General features: G+C 45.0%; 1 protein-coding gene and 1 non-coding gene across 2 annotated transcripts in view; both read left to right on the plus strand.

Annotated features, from left to right (window-relative positions):
* Nucleotides 1-17,532, plus strand: part of LOC137312259 (uncharacterized) — a 100,953-nt gene that overhangs the window by 43,627 nt on the left and 39,794 nt on the right. The window lies entirely within an intron of this gene.
* trnay-gua (transfer RNA tyrosine (anticodon GUA)) lies at nucleotides 8,396-8,489 on the plus strand. The gene is made up of 2 exons: nucleotides 8,396-8,432; nucleotides 8,454-8,489. It is a non-coding gene; the product is annotated as a tRNA-Tyr (tRNA).

A 17,532-nucleotide genomic window follows, 5' to 3' on the forward strand; every position in this document is an offset into this window, starting at 1 on the left:
ACAGAGAGCAGGGAATATTGGAGGGAATAACACAGTGTAGGGATAAAATGGATTAATTCAGGACAGACAGCAGGGATTATTGGAGGAAATAACACAGTGCAGGGATAAAATGGATTAATTCAGGACAAACAGGGATTATTGGAGGAAATAACACAGTGTAGGGATAAAATGGATTAATTCAGGACAGACAGCAGGGAATATTGGAGGAAATAACACAGCGTAGGGATAAAATGGATTAATTCAGGACAGATAGCAGGCATTATTGGAGGAAATAACACAGTGTAGGGATAAAATGGATTAATTCAGGACAGACAGCAGGGATTATTGGAGGAAATAACACAGTGTCGGGATAAAATGGATTAATTCAGGACAGACAGCAGGGAATATTGGAGGAAATAACACAGCGTAGGGATAAAATGGATTAATTCAGGACAGACAGCAGGGATTATTGGAGGAAATAACACAGTGCAGGGATAAAATGGATTAATTCAGGACAGACAGCAGGGAATATTGGAGGAAATAACACAGCGTAGGGATAAAATGGATTAATTCAGGACAGACAGCAGGGAATATTGGAGGAAATAACACAGCGTAGGGATAAAATGGATTAATTCAGGACAGACAGCAGGGATTATTGGAGGAAATAACACAGTGCAGGGATAAAATGGATTAATTCAGGACAGACAGCAGGGAATATTGGAGGAAATAACACAGCGTAGGGATAAAATGGATTAATTCAGGACAGACAGCAGGGAATATTGGAGGAAATAACACAGCGTAGGGATAAAATTGATTAATTCAGGACAGACAGCAGGGATTATTGGAGGAAATAACACAGTGTAGGGATAAAATGGATTAATTCAGGACAGACAGCAGGGAATATTGGTGGAAATAACACAGCGTAGGGATAAAATGGATTAATTCAGGACAGACAGCAGGGAATATTGGAGGAAATAACACAGTGTAGGGATAAAATGGATTAATTCAGGACAGACAGCAGGGAATATTGGAGGAAATAACACAGTGTGGGGATAAAATGGATTAATTCAGGACAGACAGCAGGGAATATTGGAGGAAATAACACAGTGTAGGGATAAAATGGATTAATTCAGGACAGACAGCAGGGATTATTGGAGGAAATAACACAGTGTAGGGATAAAATGGATTAATTCAGGACAGACAGCAGGGATTATTGGAGGAAATAACACAGTGTAGGGATAAAATGGATTAATTCAGGACAGACAGCAGGGATTATTGGAGGAAATAACACAGTGTAGGGATAAAATGGATTAATTCAGGACAGACAGCAGGGAATATTGGAGGAAATAACACAGTGTAGGGATAAAATGGATTAATTCAGGACAGACAGCAGGGATTATTGGAGGAAATAACACAGTGTAGGGATAAAATGGATTAATTCAGGACAGAGAACAGGGAATATTGGAGGGAATAACACAGTGTAGGGATAAAATGGATTAATTCAGGACAGACAGCAGGGATTATTGGAGGAAATAACACAGTGTGGGGATAAAATGGATTAATTCAGGACAGACAGCGGGGAATATTGGAGGAAATAACACAGTGTAGGGATAAAATGAATTAATTCAGGACAGACAGCAGGGATTATTGGAGGAAATAACACAGTGTAGGGATAAAATGGATTAATTCAGGACAGACAGCAGGGATTATTGGAGGAAATAACACAGTGTAGGGATAAAATGGATTAATTCAGGACAGACAGCAGGGATTATTGGAGGAAATAACACAGTGTAGGGATAAAATGGATTAATTCAGGACAGACAGCAGGGATTATTGGAGGAAATAACACAGTGTAGGGATAAAATGAATTAATTCAGGACAGACAGCAGGGAATATTGGAGGGAATAACACAGTGTAGGGATAAAATGGATTAATTCAGGACAGACAGCAGTGATTATTGGAGGAAATAACACAGTGTAGGGATAAAATGAATTAATTCAGGACAGACAGCAGGGATTATTGGAGGAAATAACACAGTGTCGGGATAAAATGGATTAATTCAGGACAGACAGCAGGGATTATTGGAGGGAATAACACAGTGTGGGGATAAAATGGATTAATTCAGGACAGACAGCAGGGATTATTGGAGGGAATAACACAGTGTGGGGATAAAATGGATTAATTCAGGACAGACAGCAGGGATTATTGGAGGGAATAACACAGTGTGGGGATAAAATGGATTAATTCAGGACAGACAGCAGGGATTATTGGAGGGAATAACACAGTGTGGGGATAAAATGGATTAATTCAGGACAGACAGCAGGGATTATTGGAGGAAATAACACAGTGTAGGGATAAATGGATTAATTCAGGACAGACAGCAGGGATTATTGGAGGAAATAACACAGTGTAGGGATAAAATGGATTAATTCAGGACAGACAGCAGGGAATATTGGAGGAAATAACACAGTGTAGGGATAAAATGGATTAATTCAGGACAGACAGCAGGGATTATTGGAGGAAATAACACAGTGTAGGGATAAAATGGATTAATTCAGGACAGAGAACAGGGAATATTGGAGGGAATAACACAGTGTAGGGATAAAATGGATTAATTCAGGACAGACAGCAGGGATTATTGGAGGAAATAACACAGTGTGGGGATAAAATGGATTAATTCAGGACAGACAGCAGGGATTATTGGAGGAAATAACACAGTGTAGGGATAAAATGAATTAATTCAGGACAGACAGCAGGGAATATTGGAGGGAATAACACAGTGTAGGGATAAAATGGATTAATTCAGGACAGACAGCAGGGAATATTGGAGGAAATAACACAGTGTAGGGATAAAATGAATTAATTCAGGACAGACAGCAGGGATTATTGGAGGAAATAACACAGTGTAGGGATAAAATGGATTAATTCAGGACAGACAGCAGGGATTATTGGAGGAAATAACACAGTGTAGGGATAAAATGGATTAATTCAGGACAGACAGCAGGGATTATTGGAGGAAATAACACAGTGTAGGGATAAAATGAATTAATTCAGGACAGACAGCAGGGAATATTGGAGGGAATAACACAGTGTAGGGATAAAATGGATTAATTCAGGACAGACAGCAGGGATTATTGGAGGAAATAACACAGTGTAGGGATAAAATGGATTAATTCAGGACAGACAGCAGGGATTATTGGAGGAAATAACACAGTGTAGGGATAAAATGGATTAATTCAGGACAGACAGCAGGGATTATTGGAGGGAATAACACAGTGTAGGGATAAAATGAATTAATTCAGGACAGACAGCAGGGATTATTGGAGGAAATAACACAGTGTCGGGATAAAATGGATTAATTCAGGACAGACAGCAGGGATTATTGGAGGGAATAACACAGTGTGGGGATAAAATAGATTAATTCAGGACAGACAGCAGGGATTATTGGAGGGAATAACACAGTGTAGGGATAAAATGGATTAATTCAGGACAGAGAGCAGGGAATATTGGAGGGAATAACACAGTGTAGGGATAAAATGGATTAATTCAGGACAGACAGCAGGGATTATTGGAGGAAATAACACAGTGTGGGGATAAAATGGATTAATTCAGGACAGACAGCAGGGATTATTGGAGGAAATAACACAGTGTAGGGATAAAATGGATTAATTCAGGACAGACAGCAGGGATTATTGGAGGGAATAACACAGTGTAGGGATAAAATGAATTAATTCAGGACAGACAGCAGGGATTATTGGAGGAAATAACACAGTGTCGGGATAAAATGGATTAATTCAGGACAGACAGCAGGGATTATTGGAGGGAATAACACAGTGTGGGGATAAAATAGATTAATTCAGGACAGACAGCAGGGATTATTGGAGGGAATAACACAGTGTAGGGATAAAATGGATTAATTCAGGACAGAGAGCAGGGAATATTGGAGGGAATAACACAGTGTAGGGATAAAATGGATTAATTCAGGACAGACAGCAGGGATTATTGGAGGAAATAACACAGTGTGGGGATAAAATGGATTAATTCAGGACAGACAGCAGGGATTATTGGAGGAAATAACACAGTGTTGTGATAAAATGCAATGCATGTTGTGAAGATGGATTGTTAAAAAGTGTTTGATAAGATGCCGGACAGGAGGCTTGTTGATCAGATTAAAGCTCACGGTATTACAGGGAGTGGGTCAGTGTGGATGGGAAGTTTGATAAAGGGCAGAGTATTGGTTAATGGATGTTTTTCAGACTGTGGGGATGTAAACAGTGGTGTCCCCCAGGGGCAGTGTTGGGACCATTGCTCTTCTCAATACAGAGCAATGACCTGGGCTTGGGTACAAGGGCATAAAATCAACATTTCCTGACGACACCAAGATAGGGAGCATTAAGAACTGTGAAGAGGAATGTTAGCAACATCAGTGTGACATCGCAACATTAGGAACAGGAGTAGGCCATTCAGCCCCTCGATCCTGTTCCACCATTCAGTGCGATTGGTGTCAGTGAGAATGGGGTTGGTTTATATCAGGCAGAATGAGATTGGTATCAGTGACAGTGGGGTTGGTTTATATCAGACAGGAGGAGATTGGTGTCAGTGACTGGTGTTTTTTTTATCAAAGTGGAGGAGATTGGTGTCAGTGACTGGGTTCAGGAATGGAAAGAGTCATTTAGCCCCACAATCCTGCTCCGCCATTCAATTAGATCAGGACTAATCTCTACCACAACTCCATTTACTCGCCTTTGCTCCATATCATCTTCAGCTGCTTCATCAATGACCTTCCCTCCATCATAAGGTCAGAAATGGGGATGTTCGCTGATGATTGTTTAGTGTTCAGTTCCATTCGCAACCCCTCAGATAATGATGCAGTCCGTGCCCGCATGCAGCAAGACCTGGACAACATCCAGCCTTGGACTGATAAGTGGCAAGTAACATTCGGGCCAGACAAGTGCCGGGCAATGACCATCTCCAACAAGAGAGAGTCTAACCACCTCCCCTTGACATTCAAAGGCATTACCATCGCCAAATCCCCCACCATCAACATCCTGGTGGTCCTCATTGACCAGAAACTTAACTGGATCAGCCATATAAATACTGTGGCTTCAATCGCAGGTCAGAGGCTGGGTATTCTGCGGCAAGTAACTCACCTCCTGACTCCCCAAAGCCTTTACACATCAACAAGGCACAAGTCAGGAGTGTGATGGAATACTCTCCACTTGCCTGGATGAGTGCAGCTCCAACAACACTCAAGAAGCTCGACACCATCCAGGACAAAGCAGCCCGTTTGATTGGCACCCCATCCACCACCTTAAACATTCACTCCCTTCACCACCGGTGCACAGTGGCTGCAGTGTGTACTATCCACAGGATGCACTGCAGCAACTCGCCAAGATTTCTTCGACACATATCCCAAACTCGTGATCTCTACCATCTGGAAGATCAAGATCAGCAGGCATATGGGACCAACACCACCTCTCCAATTCACACACCATCCCGACTTTGAAATATATCGCCGTTCCTTCATCGTCGCTGGGTCAAAATCCTGGAACTCCCTTCCTAACAGCACTGTGGGAGAACCTTCACCACACGGACTGCACCAGTTTAAGTCGGCGGCTCACCACCACCTTCTCAAGGGCAATTAGGGATGGGCAATAAATGCCGGCCTCGCCAGCGACGCCCACATCCCATGAACGAATTTTTAAAAAATCCCTTGCAAACCTCACACAACAAAAACCTTTCAATCTCAATGATGAAAATTTCAGTCGAGCCCCAGCATCCACAGCCTTCCAGGGAAGTGAGTTTGTAATTTCCACAACACTTTGTGTCAAAAATTGCAACCTTATTTTGCTCATAAATGACCCAGCTCTAATTTTAATGTTATCAAGAAGGTGGCAGATGGAGTATAATGTGGGGAAATGTGAAATTATTCACTTTGGTAGGAAGAATAGAAAAGCGGAATATTATTTAATAGATGAGAGATTGAGAATTATTGGTGTTCAGAGGGATTTGTGTGTCCTTGTACACGGATCACATAAAGTTAACATGCAGATCCAGCAAGCAATTAGGAAAGCAAATAGTACGTTGGCCTTTATTGCAAGGGGTTTGGAGAATAAGAGTAAGGAAGTCTTGCTGCAATTATATCGGGCTTTGGTGAGACCACACCTGGAGTACTATGTACAGTTTTGGTCTCCTCACCTGAGGAAGGATATACTTGACTTCGAGGGGGTGCAACGAAGGTTCACTGGATTGATTCCTGGGATGAGAGGTTTGTTGCATGTGGAGAGATTGGGCAGAATGGCCCGATATTGTCTGAAGTTTAGAAGAATGAGAGGTGATCTCATTGAAACGTCAAAAATTCTTCGAGGGCTTGACAGGATAGTTGCTGAGAGGCTGTTTCCCCTGGCTGGAGAGTCTAGAACTCGGGGGCATAGTCTCAGGATAAGGGATCGGCCATTTGGGACTGAAATGAGGAAATATTTCTTCACTCAGAGGGTTGTCAATCTTTGGAATTCTCTACCCCAGAGGGCTGTGGATGCTCAGTTGTTAAGTATTTTCAAGAATGAGATGGAGAGATTTTTAGACACCAAGTGAATCAAGGAATCGGGCAGGAAAGTGGAGTTAAGGTCGAAGATCAGCCAAGTTCTTACTGAATGGCAGAGCAGCCTCGAGGGGCCGTATGGCCCACTCCTGCTCCGATTTCTTATGCCCTCTTGTTCTGGATTCCCCTCCAGAAGAAATCATTTCTCTGTATCGACCTTATTGAATTCCTTTATTATTTTAAACACCTCGATGAGGTCACATCTCAATGTTCGAAACTCATGGGAATAAAAACCAAGTTTATGCCACCTCTCCTCATAATTTAACCCTTTTAACCCCGGCATCATTCTGGTGAATCTGCACTGTACCTTTTCTAAGGCCGATTTATCTCTCCCTCGGTTCGGTGCCCAGTTCTCCAGGTGGGGTCTGACCAAGGTTCATTACAACTGAAGCATCACTTCTGTATTCCAACCCCACTCGAGATAAAGGTCAACATTCAATTAGACTTGTTGATTATTGTCAAGATTTGTAAGGAATTTGCAAAGGATTTGAGGTGATCTTAGAGTTGGGATTTTTCTTTATTCTGTCCACTCAAGGAGTTTGATAACAGACTTACTCCTTTGAATTTAGTGCTGGATTATTGGGCCTTGATGTGTTTACTTGTTTGTATTTTGTTAAATACATTTGCTGAGTGTATTTAAATTGAAGACGAGATTCCCAGGCCTGATGCTCTATTCACACATCGAAGGTGAGAGAGATGCTGTGGGACACACGATAAGTCCAGTCGCTGAAAGTGATTCACAGACTGGGTTTTGTGTTTAGTGATCCCGGGTACATTACTGATACCTTCCCTGGATCCCAAGGCTGGGAGAGGCACTCGGGAAGGTCCAGGGAGCTGGGACTTGGCCATGAGAGTAATTGAAGGGATGAGAACTGAAATAATCTAGAGTGAGAAAGGAAAAAAAGGCAGAATAATCGGTAATGAGGACATCAATTAGTCTCTTATCTTGAATTCATCAAGTAATTGGCCCATTCTGTTTGAAATAAAGTTGATTTATTTGACATATATCCAGAATATTGAATTTCAGCCCAGTTATAGCGGTTATTAACATCAGCAGAAACAAATCCCAACTTCCAGAATGAGGTTCTGCTGCTGAAACCCTCATCCGTGCCTTTGTTTACCTCCAGACTCGACTATTCCGATGCTCTCCAGGCCCGGCCTCCCACTTTACACCCTCCGTAAACTTAAACCCACAATCTCCAGATCAATAATCAGTCCCATTATTCATTGTGTCACTGGCCCAGGCTGTGGAGAACACGGAGCAGCTCCCACTCCCACAGCACTGCGGTATGAGCTGGTACCGAGTCAGCCTCAGTCATGAGCACTGGAATCCACGAGTCCGGGTGTGTCAAAGGTGCACGGTGAACAATCACCAAAGTGAAACATTTTTGCCGCTTCCCTTCGATACCTCAGCTGGTCGAGCGACAAGACTGTCGTGGAAAATAAGACAAAGTCATCCTTCCGTCATTTGTTCAATTCCTGCTCGAAGGAGAACGCGTGATTTTGCAATAAGCAGCAATTAGTTCAAGGTCGCTCTCTGAACTTTACAGGCACCTCACAGATTAACATGTTGCCATGAAGGCACAGGACGCCTCTTTTCCTTTCTCAAACCTGAAAACTTTCTGTGTCTGCCCAAACAAGGCTGCTCTGCCTCTGCTCACCAGCAGGGAGCGCTTTTGAGCAGCAATACTTCAAAACACTCAGCTCTCGCTTTCAGGCAAAAGAAGTCTTCGATCAGCACCGGACTCCACGAGTCTGAACGTGTCAACAGGCGCACGGTGAACAATCACCAAAGACAGCACTGTTTATCACTTCCCTTCGATAGCTCAGCTGGTAGAGCGGAGGACTGTAGTGAATAAAACAAAATAAAGTCATCCTTAGGTCGCTGGTTCAATTCCGGCTCGAAGGAGTGAGTGTGATTTTGGAATAAGCAGCAATTACCTCAAGGTCACTCTCTGAACTTGACAGGCAGCTCACAGATTAACATGTTGCCACTCAGGCACAGGACGCCTCTTTTCCTTTCCAAAACCTGAAAGCTTTCTGTGTCTGTCCGAGCACGGCTCTTTCACTCGAGCATTTCCCTCTGCTCACCAGCAGGGAGTGCCTTTGAGCAGCAACACTTCAAATCGCCCTCAATTTCAGGCAAAATGGTCTTCGATCAGTCAGTCAGTCAGGGCTCTCGCTGCTCCTCGAGCTCGGGCGGCTGTTGCTTTCCGGTGACCTCGTCTTCCTTCCGAAGGCTCGGGCTCTTCTCAGCATCACTCATGATTACTGCGGCTTCCCGTTCTGCTGTTCCTCACTTGCTGATGCTCGATACCGCCGATTGGAGCAAAGTATTTAATATATTCAGGGAGCGGCAACCCAAGGCAAGATTTCTCTGCTGGTCTTGGAGCAGCTTGAAGGCGAGTGTGAGGCAGGAACTGTGAGGGGCGATTTACAAACAGCAAACGAGGAATTAGCTCAACTGGTGGAGCGCTCACTTGGCCTGTGAGAAGTAGCGGGATCGTTGATTATATTCTCCACTCACCGTTTGTCTTGGTGCAATTATACAGAAACAAGAGTGTTGTCAGTGAGTCCATCGCCCATGGACTTCCTAAACTTCACTGTGTGTTTGGGTACAGAGAGATCAAGGGGCAGCAAATCTTTTGATGTGCTGCAGTAAGCAAAAGTTCTTGATTTTGCGATGCAGCAAAGATGGAAAGATGAGGTGAGAGATGGAGAAAAAGCTTCGTAATCCTTGATGCCTTCTCTGAAGATTGAATTCAGGACCTTCAGATTATGACACTACCGCACTGCTTGCTGCACTGAGAAGGCACTTACCAGGTCTGGAGCCAGGCAGCACCACCAAGTCGGACAGCTTGCAAGGTATTGAATGCCATAAAATTTTGCATTAAAAAATTCAAGCCAGGTAGGAATCGAACCTAATGCGTTATCCATTGCACCACTGGCCCAGATTATAACGAATTAGTAGCAGTGGGAGGCAGTGGGCATGGCGGAGGTACTAAATAAATACATTGCATCTGTCTTTCCCAAGGAAGAAGACGCTGCCAGAGTGTCTGTAAAGGAAGATGTTGTCGAGATACTGGATTGGTTAAAAATTCACAAAGAGGAGGTACTGGAAAGGCTGGCTGTACTTAAAGTAGATACGTCATCTGGTCCGGATGGGATGCATCCTCAGTTGCTGAGGGAAGTAACGGTGGAAATTGCAGAGGTACTGGCAAAAAACCTCCAAACATCCTTAGATATGGGGGTGATGCCAGAGGACTGGAGAATTGCAAATGTTACACCCCTGTTCAAGAAAGGGTGAAAGAAAAAGTCCAGCAACCACTGACCAGTCAGTTTAACCTCAGTCGTGGAGAAAGTTCTCGCAACGATCATCCGGGACAGAATTTGCAGTCAATTGGACAAGGATTAGGGAAAGCCAGCACGGATTTGTTAAAGGCAAATCGTGTTTAATTAAATTGATACAGTTTTTTGATGAGGTAACAGAGAGTAGATGAGGGCAATGCAGTTAATGTGGTGTGTATGGACTTCGAAAAGGCGTCAGATAAAGTGCCGCATAATGGGTTTGTCATCAAGATTGAAGCCCATGGAATAAAAGGGGCAGTAGCAGCATGGATACAGAATTGGCTGAATAACAGGAAACAGAGTGTAGTGGTGAACGGTTGTTTTTCGGAATGGAGGGAGGTGTACAGTGGTGTTCCCCAGGGGTCGGTGCTGGGACCACTGCTTTCCTTGATGTACATTAATGACTTGGACTTGGGTGCACAGGGCACAATTTCCAAATTCTTGCTCCCAAAATGCTCCACTTCACTGTCATCTGCATTAAAATTCATCGGCCAATTATACACCCATTTTGCAAGTTTATTAATGTATTTTGTATTTGGTCGCAATCTTCATCAATATTATCCAAACTCCACCCCACCCCGCCAATCTGGTGTCATCTGTAAATTTTGAAATTGTACTTCCGATTCCCGAGTCCAATTCATTGATGTGAATTGTGAACAGTGGTCCCAGAACCAATCCTTGTGGAGCCCCACTTTCCACCTTATGCAGTGTGAGTCGCTACAATTAACCCCACTCTCTGTTTTAGAGCAGTCGTCAAGAGAAACTTCTTTACATAGGGAGTAGGCAGTCTGTGGAATTCACTTCCACGGTTAGTGTTTGGGGCACACAGTTCTGTAATGACAAGTGGTCCTCATGTTTTTATCCAAGACAGGCCTCAGCCCAGTCATTTACTCTAAATGTTGGTGCAATAGTTCAAGCTCAGAGGTGCCAGGTATCGGGAGCAGCAGTAGCTGTCAATAAAATCTAAATGTAAGTAAATACCAATACAGTTCATCTTCATCTATTTCTAGTTTAATAACGTTTGCTGAATGTGGCCCAGGCCAAGTGCCAGGATATCGGGTCAGGTTCACCATCGGAAATGAGTTTGACATCCCTGAGATAGACAATGTGAACCGGATTACCCTCATCCACTAACCCAGCAACTTCTTCAAAAAACTCAAGCAAGTTTGTAAGACACCATTTTCTTTCCCAGAAGCCGTGTTGAGTATCTCTAATGGCTCCCTCTCTTTCCCCGTGATCATAAACAGCATCTCTTAGGATCCCTTCAAGCATTTCCCTCTGATCGAGGTTACACTGATGGGCCTGTCATTCCCCGGCTCTGATTTGTCCCCTTTAATGAAAATGGGAACTACGTGAGCTCCCTTCCAATCTCAGGGGACAATCCCTGACTCTATTGAGCTGTTGAAGATACAGGCAAGGGGCTCACAGAGCACCCGTCCCATCTCTTTAAACACCCGGGGGTGGATATCATCTGGACCTGGAGCACAATGCATCTTGAGAGTTCATATTTTATCCAAAGTGACATCCCATTCTATTTTAATATTTATGATGTTATTGTTGACAGCACATCCCACAGCTGGAATCTGAGCCTCATCCACAGGAGTGTAGACTGATGAGAAATAGTCATTCAACAGCTCTGCCATAGCCCGGGAATCTGTCCTGAACTGTCTTTCAGTGGCCCGAAAGCATCTTTAATGGTCTTCTGACTCCTGACGGAGCTGGAAAGACATTTGCTATTATTCTCAGAATTGGGCACCATCTTCTTTTCCAAAGATCTCTGAGCTTCTCTAATGGCTGCTTTTGTCTCCCTCGATTGTGGGTGATATTTGACCCAATTCTCCTGTAAACTGAATTCATCCTGATCCGATCTGGGTTAAATGTAAGACAGTTCGGGGAGTCAGGAATCATTCACCGCTAGACCCACACTGAGAGGTAAAACCCCAGACGGTTCCTTAGTAAGGATTCCTCTGGTACCTCAGCATATCTTTGTCAGCTATCTTACAGTCCACTCCTGGAGGCCCCACTCCCTGAGCCTACAACCTTCAGCAGGGTCAGAGGTGGAGTTCCGCAGTGGGAGTGATCCCAGAGTAACTGTCGGGATCGCTCCCACCCTGTGGATGGTCCGGATCGTGTATTTTTAGTGATCCTGGTGTCTTTCACGCACACATCAATAAAACCGGGAATTCTGGAAACACACTGCAGGTCCTTCTTTATCTGGAGATCAAATGACTGTTGTATAATTGTACCAGCAGTTAACAGGCTCCTGGGAACTCCTCCCTCTGCTATTTTAATGCAGACTTTAACCCATTTATTTTAAATGGGTTTATTTTAAATGAGTTAACGCCTGCCTTAAATGGTAGACTCAGGACTGTCACACAAACAGGTTAAATCTTCATAGAATAATTACCACGGTCATTTTTAGACTGGACGCTGCACGGTGACTTTGCTGTCAGTGAAGAGAGACGAGAAAGACCAAAGTGCCGTTTGCCCCTCTCAGTGTGGCCCTGAAGGACTGTGTCCAGGCTGAAGTTCTGTTCCCACCGGACGATCCTCCCCCCAGATTGTCCTTTCTGAGCTCCAGTCAGGTGATGCTAAACACTCAGGTGGGAAAGACCAAAATCTACAACAAGGTGTTTGAAACAAAGCTGATTTATTTCATAAATATCCAGAATATTAAACTCCAGCCCAGTTATAGGGGTTATTAACATCAGGAGAAACAAACCCCAACTGTCAGTCCTGGATGGGATTAACAGCAGAATCCAACCCCTGCAGTCATATGTGAACTCGCTGGAGTCTCAGCACATGTGATGACTGAGTGAATCCCTTCCCACACACGGAGCAGGTGAACAGTCTCTCCCCAATGGGCATGCGTTGATGTGTCAGCAGTTCATTTCTGCTTCGAAAGCTCTTCTCACAGTCACTGAGTTAAAATGTCACTCAATAGTGTGAACAAGTTGATGTTTCAGAAGGTGGGGTGAATTAGTGAATCCCTTCCCACACACGGAGCAGGTGAACAGTCTCTCCCCAGTGTGAACTCGCTGGTGTTTCAGCAGGGCGGATGACTGAGTGAATCCTTTACCACACACAGAGCAGATGAACGGCCTCTCCCCAGTGTGAACTCGCTGGTGTGTCAGCAGGGCGGATGACTGAGTGAATCTCTTCCCACACACGGAGCAGGTGAACGGCCTCTCCCCAGTGTGGGTGCGTTGGTGTGTCAGCAGAATACCTTTGCTTTTAAACCTCTTCTCACAGTCAGAACATTTAAAAGGTCTCTCCCCAGTGTGAACTCGCTGGTGTGTCAACAGGTCGGATGACTGAGTGAATCCCTTCCCACACAAGGAGCAGGTGAACGGCCTCTCCCCAGTGTGAGTGCGTTGGTGTTTCAGCAGAATAGTTTTGCTTTTAAACCTCTTCTCACAGTCAGAACATTTAAAAGGTCTCTCATCAGAGTGAACTCGCTGGTGTTTCAGCAGGTTGGATGACTGAGTGAATCCCTTCCCACACACGGAGCAGGTGAACGGCCTCTCCCCAGTGTGACTGTGTCGATGAATTTCCAGGCTGGAGGGGGAATTGAATCCCTTCCCACAGTCCCCACATTTCCACGGTTTCTCCGTGGTCCGGGTGTCCTTGTGTCTCTCCAGGTTGGACGATCAGTTGAAGCCTCGTCCACACACAGAACACGTGTACGGTTTCTCCCTGCTGTGAATGGTGCGATGTTTTTTCGGGCTGTGTAACTGGTTAAAGCTCTTTCCACAGTCAGTGCACTGGAACACTCTCACTCGGGTGTGTGTGTCTCGGTGCTTTCCCACTCACACTGATGTTTGAAATCTTCTCCCACAGATAGAACAGACAAACATTTCTCCTTCCACATTCAAAGGCCGTTGATATTCAGGTCCTGATGAATCGAGTGACTCTGTCAGATCTTGACATGATCTTTGGTTTGAGTTTCCTGTCTGCAAATCCTCCCCTTCTAGTACCCTGTAAAAGGAGTTTATAAAAGTTATCACTGTAAGTACAGGATAGAAATTTATATCAGATAACTCTACTTTCTATGGAACTTTCTTTCCTCTCTTATTCCTCAAAGCTGTAAATCCCCATCCCATACAGTCTCCCTCCTCCGTGTGCTGAAATCCAAACCCATCGCATCATCTTTCAGTGGTCCTAAACCATGAGTGAAAGGGTGAGAGAGTGAATGTGAGAGTGAGCGCGAGAGAGCGAATGTGAGAGAGCGCGAGAGAGCGAATGCGAGAGAGCACGAGAGAGCGAATGCGAGAGAGCGAATGTGAGAGAGCGCGAGAGAGTGAATGTGAGAGAGCGAATGTGAGAGAGCACGAGAGAGTGAATGTGAGAGAGCGAACGTGAGAGAGTGAATGTGGGAGAGCGCGAGAGAGTGAATGTGAGAGAGCGCGAGAGAGGGAATGTGAGAGAGCGCGAGGGAGCGAATGTGAGAGAGCGCGAGGGAGCGAATGTGAGAGAGCGCGAGAGAGCGAATGTGAGAGAGAGCGAGAGAGCGAATGTGAGAGAGCGCGAGAGAGCGAATGTGAGAGCGCGAGAGAGCGAATGTGAGAGAGCGCGAGAGAGTGAATGTGAGTGCAGCAGTGGGCTCGGTGTGGAGAATGAAGTGGGGCAGGTGGAGCATCTTTCAGTGGGGCAGCAGTGATCATAATCTCATTCGGTTTAGAATAGTTATGGAAAAGGACAGGGGACAGTCAAATGTGAAAATTCTTAACTGGAGGAGGGATAATTCCAGTGAGTTAAAAAGGGATCTTGTCCAGGTGGATTGGAATCAAAAATTGGCAGGCAGAACAGTAATTGAACAGTGGGAGGCCTTCAAGGAGGAGTGGGTTTGGGTACAGAGTAGACAGATTTCCACGAGGAGGAAAGGAACAGCATCCAAAGCTGGAGCTCCCTGGATGACTGAAGATAGAGAGATCACCATTTCTCCTTCATTTGCAGACTCTCCCTGACTGATCACCATTTCTCCTTCATTTACAGACTCTCCCTGACCGATCACCATTTCTCCTTCATTTAAAGACGCTCCCTGACCGATCACCATTTCTCCTTCATTCACAGACTCTCCCTGACCGATCACCATTTCTCCTTCATTTACAGACGCTCCCTGACCGATCACCATTTCTCCTTCATTTGCAGACTCTCCCTGACCGATAACCATTTCTCCTTCATTTACAGACTCTCCCTGACCGATCACCATTTCTCCTTCATTTGCAGACTCTCCCTGACCGATAACCATTTCTCCTTCATTTACAGACTCTCCCTGACCAATCACCATTTCTCCTTCATTTACAGACGCTCCCTGACCGATCACCATTTCTCCTTCATTTGCAGACTCTCCCTGACCGATCACCATTTCTCCTTCATTCACAGACGATCCCTGACCGATCACCATTTCTCCTTCATTCACAGACGATCCCTGACCGATCACCATTTCTCCTTCATTCACAGACGATCCCTGACCGATCACCATTTCTCATTCATTTACAGACGATCCCTGACCGATCACCATTTCTCATTCATTTATCGATGCAGAATGATACCAGGACTTCAAGGCTGAAGTTACGAGGAGAGATTACACAAATTGGGGTTGTATTCTCTCGAGTTTCGAAGGTTAAGGGGTGATCTGATCGAAGTTTATAAGATATTAAGGGGAACAGATAGGGTGGATAGAGAGAAACTATTTCCGCTGGTTGGGGATTCTAGGAGTAGGGGGCACAGTCTAAAAATTAGAGCCAGACCTTTCAGGAGTGAGATTAGAAAACATTTCTACACACAAAGGGTGGTAGAAGTTTGGAACTCTCTTCCGCAAACGGCAATTGATACTAGCTCAATTGCTAATTTTAAATGTGAGACAGAGAGCCTTTTAGCAACCAAAGGTATTAAGGGATATGGGCCAAAGGCGGGTATATGGAGTTAGATCACAGATCGGACATGATCTTATCAAATGGCGGAGCAGGCACGAGGGGCTGAATGGTCGACTCCTGTCCCGATCCTCCAATGTTCTCCGATGTTCCCTGACCGATCACCGTTTCTACATCATTTACAGACGCTCCCTGACCGATCACCGTTTCTACATCATTTACAGACGCTCCCTGACCGATCACCGTTTCTACATCATTTACAGACGCTCCCTGACCGATCACCATTTCTCCTTCATTGACAGACGCTCCCTGATTCGATGAGTCACGAGGTTTGACGCTGACACTGCGCATGCTCGGAGGCCGCGGGCCGTGTGTTGAGTTTCGGGTCTGATCTAAACCGGAGCCCCCGGAGTGTAGAGAGAGAGAGGAGAATGTTCACTGTTTGATATTCGGGCCCGGGGCCGCACTCGGGGTTTGTGAAGCCCCCGCCCCCTCCCCCGGGGTTTATTAACCCGCTCCCCCCGCCCATCTCTCACCTGTTGCCGACACGATCTCAGCCTCACTCCCCGCCCGCCGCGCATGCTCAGCTCACACTGCCCGGGTGATTGACGGGAGCTCCGGACCAATAGGAAGAGCGGAGAGGGGCTGGAGGACCGAGCGGGCGGTTGGTCCTCCAACCAATGGGAGTGGGTGAGGGGCGGGACTTGCGGCACCGAGTGGGCGGGGCTGAGCCCGGATCTCCCTCATTGGCTGAAACTCTGCATCAATTTTAAACCTGATTGATGTCAAACTCGAGGGAAAAAACTGGACTTTAATAAAGGACAAAGAGGAGGGAATATTGGAGGGAATAACACAGTGTAGGGATAAAATGGATTAATTCAGGACAGACAGCAGGGAATATTGGAGGGAATAACACAGTGTAGGGATAAAATGGATTAATTCAGGACAGACAGCAGGGAATATTGGAGGGAATAACACAGTGTAGGGATAAAATGGGTTAATTCAGGACAGACAGCAGGGATTATTGGAGGGAATAACACAGTGTAGGGATAAAATGGATTAATTCAGGACAGACAGCAGGGAATATTGGAGGGAATAACACAGTGTAGGGATAAAATGGATTAATTCAGGACAGACAGCAGGGATTATTGGAGGAAATAACACAGTGTAGGGATAAAATGGATTAATTCAGGACAGACAGCAGGGAATATTGGGGGAAATAACACAGTGTAGGGATAAAATGGATTAATTCAGGACAGACAGCAGGGAATATTGGAGGGAATAACACAGTGTAGGGATAAAATGGATTAATTCAGGACAGACAGCAGGGAATATTGGAGGGAATAACACAGTGTAGGGATAAAATGGATTAATTCAGGACAGACAGCAGGGAATATTGGAGGGAATAACACAGTGTAGGGATAAAATGGATTAATTCAGGACAGACAGCAGGGAATATTGGAGGGAATAACACAGTGTAGGGATAAAATGGATTAATTCAGGACAGACAGCAGGGAATATTGGAGGGAATAACACAGTGTAGGGATAAAATGGATTAATTCAGGACAGACAGCAGGGATTATTGGAGGGAATAACACAGTGTAGGGATAAAATGGATTAATTCAGGACAGACAGCAGGGAATATTGGAGGGAATAACACAGTGTAGGGATAAAATGGATTAATTCAGGACAGACAGCAGGGAATATTGGAGGGAATAACACAGTGTG

This window comes from Heptranchias perlo, unplaced genomic scaffold (genome assembly GCF_035084215.1).
Source record: "Heptranchias perlo isolate sHepPer1 unplaced genomic scaffold, sHepPer1.hap1 HAP1_SCAFFOLD_413, whole genome shotgun sequence".
In the NCBI taxonomy this organism is placed as follows: Eukaryota; Metazoa; Chordata; class Chondrichthyes; order Hexanchiformes; family Hexanchidae; genus Heptranchias; species Heptranchias perlo.